The sequence below is a fragment of the Amblyomma mixtum genome, chromosome 2 (genome assembly GCF_055824585.1).
Source record: "Amblyomma mixtum isolate Tamu chromosome 2, ASM5582458v1, whole genome shotgun sequence".
Lineage (NCBI taxonomy): Eukaryota > Metazoa > Arthropoda > Arachnida > Ixodida > Ixodidae > Amblyomma > Amblyomma mixtum.
In genome coordinates, this window is record NC_143013.1 from 13,518,539 (window position 1) to 13,525,020 (window position 6,482).

The window sequence follows — 6,482 nt, forward strand, 5'->3', positions numbered from 1 at the left end:
GTCTCGTGGGGATGAAATACGTGCAGGACAGGCCTGAACTAGGCGTATTCCGAACAGATTTGTGAATCACGCACACACACACACCTGATGTTCTTAGGAATGCTTTGTGTCACGACCGTAACGTCGAATTTCCTCCAAGATGATCAAAGAGTTGGCCGTGCTCCACGTAGGAAGCAGCTCCACGTATTATGACGCTATGTTATATAATCTCCAGCAGAGCACGCACTTATCTGTGGACGCAAGTCACGGTGATGCACGACAGCAATGCTGCAGAGATGAACTGAGGATGCGGATCCGGTATATACGCACTGAGGCAAGATATTTTATTGAGGGCAAGCAAAGTGTATGAAGGGGAGAAAAACGTGTCGGCACGACGGAACCGCCCCTCTGTCGGAGACTGTTAGCTGGTTAAAATGTTTAAACAGCTGATTAAACGCGATAAAGCCAGCAGATAGGCACAGTCTGTAAGCAGCAATGTCCATATTGGGAAAGGAAATTGTCATTTGCTGTATGGTATTTAATTCGCAGTCATGACTGTAGCTGAAGGGGACAGAAGTTAGAAGCCAGCGAGACGCTCAACTTGGAAGGAATTAGGAGCGAGCGAGCGATAGAAAGGAAAATGATACGTTGATAAGCAGAAAGAAGGAATTTTGGATTAAAAAAGAAACGAAATCGATTTGATGATATCCCAGCAGAAGGGGGAACGGGAATGAGGGGGAACGGCTTGGGCGGCATATGAAATGAGAGGACAGATAACTGTTGTCTGTAAGGGCCACATAGTGAACCTGGAGGGAAGGCAAATGTATACAAGGAGTTGCAGAAAGTCAGGTAAAGACATGAGATTAGGAAATTCGCAAGAATAGGTTGGCCGCCGCTGCCACATCATCATCGTCATCATCATCATAATCCCCGTTACGACCTCTGCAGGACAGAGTAGAGTCCAGTGGAGTCCACTTTGCCCTGCCTTACACCATGCCATGCTGTCATTGCGTGATTAAAATCGAGTAACCATTCTGCAACCTTGTGCGCATTAAGTGTGCTGCGCTACCTGATATGTCTGTACTCCACAAATTTCGCCTGGTATAGCCACCTGACTCTCTGCACCTCCCTGCTAAGTTTTCCTTATCGTGTGATTCACTCCGTTATCCAAAAAGACCATACAGTTCATCTGTTCACCGCGGCTGGTGCGACACAAGGCCATTTAGACATAACATAGAAGATGGCTTAGCACTGCCGTCGACGTAAAGTGGCTGATGATAAAGAGCATGATGGCGATGTTTACAGGGCTGTGCCGTCGCCAAGCCGCACGTTCCACCACATAGTCTACGATCACTGCCGTAACGCAAACAAGTGCCTCTTGCCCGAAGTAGCTACTGCAAGAAAAAAAAAGGGGTATCGGGATTCCGGCTCATTCTCGTGTCTCAGAAATACCGCCGCTTTCTATCCGCGCGATCCAAGCCGCATCAGTCTGGTCGTCAGTTCCCGGTTCATACGCGCCTCTGTTGCACTGAATGTGCACGCGCATACGAGCGCACATAAGCGCGTGGCTCGGAACACACGGATCCGCGACCCTCTCCTCGAATTCGACGCGCGCGCGAAGGGCGTCACTGCTCACGCCGAAATGCCACCGCTCCGAAGAAAGCCAGGGGTACAAGCGGCGGTTGCCTTCTTTCGCTTCGCGAAGAGCACGTGAAACACGCACGTGCCATCCAGAGCGCGCGGGCAAGCCAGTAAACATCCCCGAGTGCGCGCCGTGACGGCGCGGTTGCGACCTGTCACCTCGCCGCTCAGTGTTTCAATTACACGGCTGCTCGAGCGTGATGGATCCGCGCTGCGGCGGCGGTCGCCTCCGGTCTCGGCATTCGTTCCGCGGGAGGTCAGTGCGGAGCGCGAGACCCGTGGTTAGGGGGAAGCCGCGGCGTCGCCGTGCGCCGAGTGGGACGTGTCAGCGCCGCTGCGTGCCCGGAGTCCGTGCAGCCGGCCTCGGCTGCCGGTCGTTCGCACAGCAGCCCGGTAATCACAGAGAGCAGGGCAGTGCGCTGTGAGGCAGAGCGAGCGACTCGGTTCTTGCTCGGGCCCGGCAGGCATCAACGTTGATTACCTCCAAGCGAGCAGCTAATTCCTCGCAGTGCACGACGGCTGTCAAGGACTCGTGCTATTGTGCTTGCGATTTTGTGAGTATGATTGCCGGTGAACAAACTGTGTGTAATGCAGGTTTGCACGCCGTCGGGCTCCTGTTGAGCCAGCAATGCAGTTGTATCTAGTGACTGGGAAATGGGGAAAAGCCAGCAAGTTGGCTTGTTTCTGTAGGCATATCAACCCGTGGAATGAGTGTGCATTCGAAAATTGCACACTTGTATTTTTTGCACATATTCGCACGTAACGGTGTCTCCAAAGAACAGTTATGTTGCCTTCCCTTCGTCTCCTCCAAGTTCGTTTTTATGCTACGTGCATACTTACCGCCACTCACTTCTCAGTATGAATTTATATGCGCGCGGTGGTGAATTCTCTAAATAAGTCGTGGATACTTGCACCTGCTCATTTACACATCCTTACATCGCCTTACAGACTGCGTCCTTACATCGCTGATGCTATGTGCACACCCGTGCAGCGTCCGCACACTTTTCATCTTGAGTTATGGTGTGCAGCATGCAAAGCTCGCTAATGCTACTTGCATCCTTGCAGCCGTAAGCTTTCCAGCATTAATTCTAATGCGCGCCATGATGCAAGTGTGCACAGGATGACGCGCACTAATTCAGGCTGAGAAGTTTAAGACGTTAGTAGGCTGCACACCATCATTCAGGCTGCAGATTGTGCAGATGAAAATGTGCACAAGTCATTATTAGTAAAGTCAGCACGGTGCACATAACAATTAAGATATAAAAAGATATTAAAACATGCAGATGCGAGTGTACACGAGGTATTACCGAGGTCAGCATGAGGCACACTATAATTAAAGCTAGGAATTGTGCATCTGCAAGTGTGCATGCAGCATTAGCAAAGTTAGCAGGCTACACGCAATAATTCAAGTTGAAAAATGTGCAGATGCAAATGTATACACCGGGAATTAGCGAGGTCGGCACCTATAGTTCATACTGAAGTGTCTGCGGCTGCAAATGTGCACGCAGCATGGGCTATATAGTTAGTAGGCAGCACGCCGAAATTCAGGCTGCAATATGTCCAGATGCAAGCGCCTCGGGGTGGAAGTGTGCAGTAAGGAGGTTAGCACATTGTACAAATCAGGCTGAAATGGTGCGGCTGCAAATGTGCACGCAACACTAGCGAAGTTAGCAGTCTACATACCATAGTTCAGGCTACAAAACATGGCAGCGAAAGTGCGCACGAGGCACTAATTGAGTCAGCACTGTGCGCACCATAGTTGAAACGTTGAAACGTGCAGACGCAAATGTTCACGAGGCATTACCGATGTCAGGGCAGTGCACACTGTATATTTTTTTATATTGCTACTCTCGGGGCCCGAGGGCATAACTCAGGCTTAAAATTCTGCGGCTGCAAGTGTGCGCGTACGTGGCATTACCGAAGTTCGAAGGCTGCACGACATAATTCGGGCTTAAAAATGTGCAGATGCAAGTGTGCACGAGACATTAGCGAGGTCAGAACGGTGCTCACTATCCATTTGAGATACCTCGAGGGCCCTTTGTGTGGAGAGCTTTACATGCGGCTTTAGGTGTGGCTTTACTTCATACTGAGAAGTGTGCGGCTACAAGTGGGCATGTATAGCATTAGTGAAGTTAGAAAGCTGTACGCCATAAGGAATCCAGGTTGCTATACGCCGAGGTGCAAGCGTGCTTGAGACATTAGCAAGGTCAGCACAGTGCACTCTACAGTTCAGTACAGTTCACTATAGGTCAGTACGGTGCGCACTATTATTCAGGCGTAAAAGTGTGGCTGCAAGAGTGCATGCAGCATTAGTGAAATGAACAGATCGCCTAACTGAAAAGTTCGTGGTTGTTGGCATGCGTACCACGTGAGCTAAGTCGGCAGACTTTTTAGCGTGCCTTGCGTGCTCTTGCTGCTGAAACTGTGCTTGCCTTGTTAGACACCGCTCTTGCCTTGTTTGTCCGGCCCTTTCAGTTGCCGCGTGATCCCCAAACTAAATCAGGGCGGCGAGAACGTACTCAAGAAATGCACCGTGACACCTCCCCCCCCCCCTCCCCAGCTCCCTCTAAACCACCTCTTTTGTTTATTATTTATTACCAATACGAGTAGGTCAAATGAACCAGAGAAGGCGTATTACATGAGGGATGGTATGAGCGTTCTAGCGAAGTGAGATTCGATGACATCTTTGATGTGGAGTGGTGTACAGCGTCGACGAGCAGGCTATTGCAGTCCGGGCTGTTTTCGCTAAGAATGACCGAATGAGAGCCGGGGCAGGGTAGGCAGCTTTAGGATGGCTTGTGCGGTTTGATAGGCGATGAGAGGGTAAAAATTGAATCAATTGATGCATGAAAAATTTTTGTAATAAAGACAGAGCCTAAAGATGCCACGTCTCGATTCGAGGTTAGTAAGGTTAAGCTGGGATTGAAATGTAGTGACACTGGAGTAATTGGGGTAGTTTGGAAAAAATAAATCTGGTTGTGCGATTTTGAACTGATTCGAGGGTGTCGGAAAAATTAAAATGATGAGGTTCTCAAATTGAGCAGGCGTATTCTAATTTAGGCCGCACAAAGGTCAGATAAGTTGACGTTTTTTGCCGAGGAAGAGGTGAGTGGCAAGTTTCGCTGGAAGTAACCGAGAGTGCAATTGGGTTCGTTAGTAATGTTCATTACATGTACAGACCAACTGAGAGTATTAGATAGGGTGACGCTGATGCATTTATATGAATTAACAGACGGTATTTCAGAGCCCCAAAATGGCATATTTTTAGGGTTGGTAGTGTTGCCGACGAATAAAAGAGAGCAATGACGTATTGTTACTGTTCAAAAGCATTAACCATTTTTTGCACCAGGCTTCAACATGCTTAAGGTAGTCTTGAAGCCTGTAATAGTCAGAGCTGTTATTTACGGGGCTACGCTGGATAACGCAGTCGTCTGAAAATAGGCGGATGTATACGAGGAGATAGCATTGCGGATGTCGTGTTAAAGTAGATTAGAAAAGGATGGGTCCCAGCACTGTTGACGAGTGAGCAGTGATTGTTAGCGTATAGCAATTGTTGCTGATAAGCAAGGAAACAGCATATCCAGTCCAGTACAAGAGGATTAAGGTTCAGTCTTGAAAGTTTCAGTAGAAGTCCTTGATGAGAGACTTTATCGGAAGCCTTTCGCAAATTCGTTTTGTTAAGTGGCCCGACCTGTGTTTTACACTCGTTCAGTGTGAAAAATCCAGGCGCTAACCAAAAAACGACACAGAGTGGACACAGCGCTCCTGGCTCTGTGCGAGCCTCGTCCTGGCTCTGTGCGATATCACTCAAAGCAGCTAACTTCACTTCCTGGAACAACAAAAAGAGGAGGCACAAAAAAGTACCGAGGAAAAAATAAAATAAAGGCGCAGAGATTCATTCGTTCCTCTCAACTTACTTCCCGCTTTCAATCGCGGCCAAAATCGCCGCAAATCAATGACAGAGAACGTGAGACCGCACACAAAAAGCCTTCGCACCGGGAATCGCCGCAGGATACCGTATAGTACGCAACACCTACGGGCCTCTTTCTGTCGTGGCCACGGCGTCGTGAAAAGGAAACGCGGCCGACAAACAAGGCGTCCAGCGGTCGCTTAGCAAAAAGAAAAAAAAAAGCAGGAGGGAGGGAGCCATTTGGCTCGGCTCATGGTGTCGGCGGTAACAAGGTTCACGCTCTCCTCCGGTTCTTCCTGCAGCTCGGCCGGCGTCGCTGTGTTCACGCCCTCCAAGCGCGAGCGCATCCGCGGCGTCGGCGTCGGCACGGACGCCAAAGCGGCTTCAGATTTATGGCGGCACGCAGCGCTCCTCACCCGGGGCTCAGCCCTGTCATCACCCATTGTGCGCTCTCGCCTTCCGCAGCGCCCCCGATCCGCCGGCGCGAGCACCGCTGGGGAGAAAACGTGCGCGGTACCAGCCCCCGGCCCGGATTGTGCGGCGCCGGCGGAATTCCTCCGGAGAGGCGTTTACTTAGAGCATCGCCGCCGAGCTTCGCGCATATGCCAGCCTCCCTGCGTGTGCGCGCCGAGTGCGTGTGTATACAGGCGCCGACACGCCGAGTGCCTTGCAGAGGCGCTGCCGATGTCGTGAGCGAGGGGCGGACTACGGCGAGAGAGAGAGAGGGAAGGGGGTGCCTATGTGTTACCGCGTTTTCGTTGCTAAGCGCTCCGTTTTCCCGTGTTTCCAACGGCTCTCCCTCTCCCCCTTATATATATGTTTTTATTTACTGAAAGACACGAACTGCTTTTACGTATACCCCAGTGTGACACAGCTGAGAAGGATCGTCAATCCATGGGCTGGCCGCTTCGTCGGAGCCGATTCTGCCCCCTTGAGCAAAATCGTGTCATAA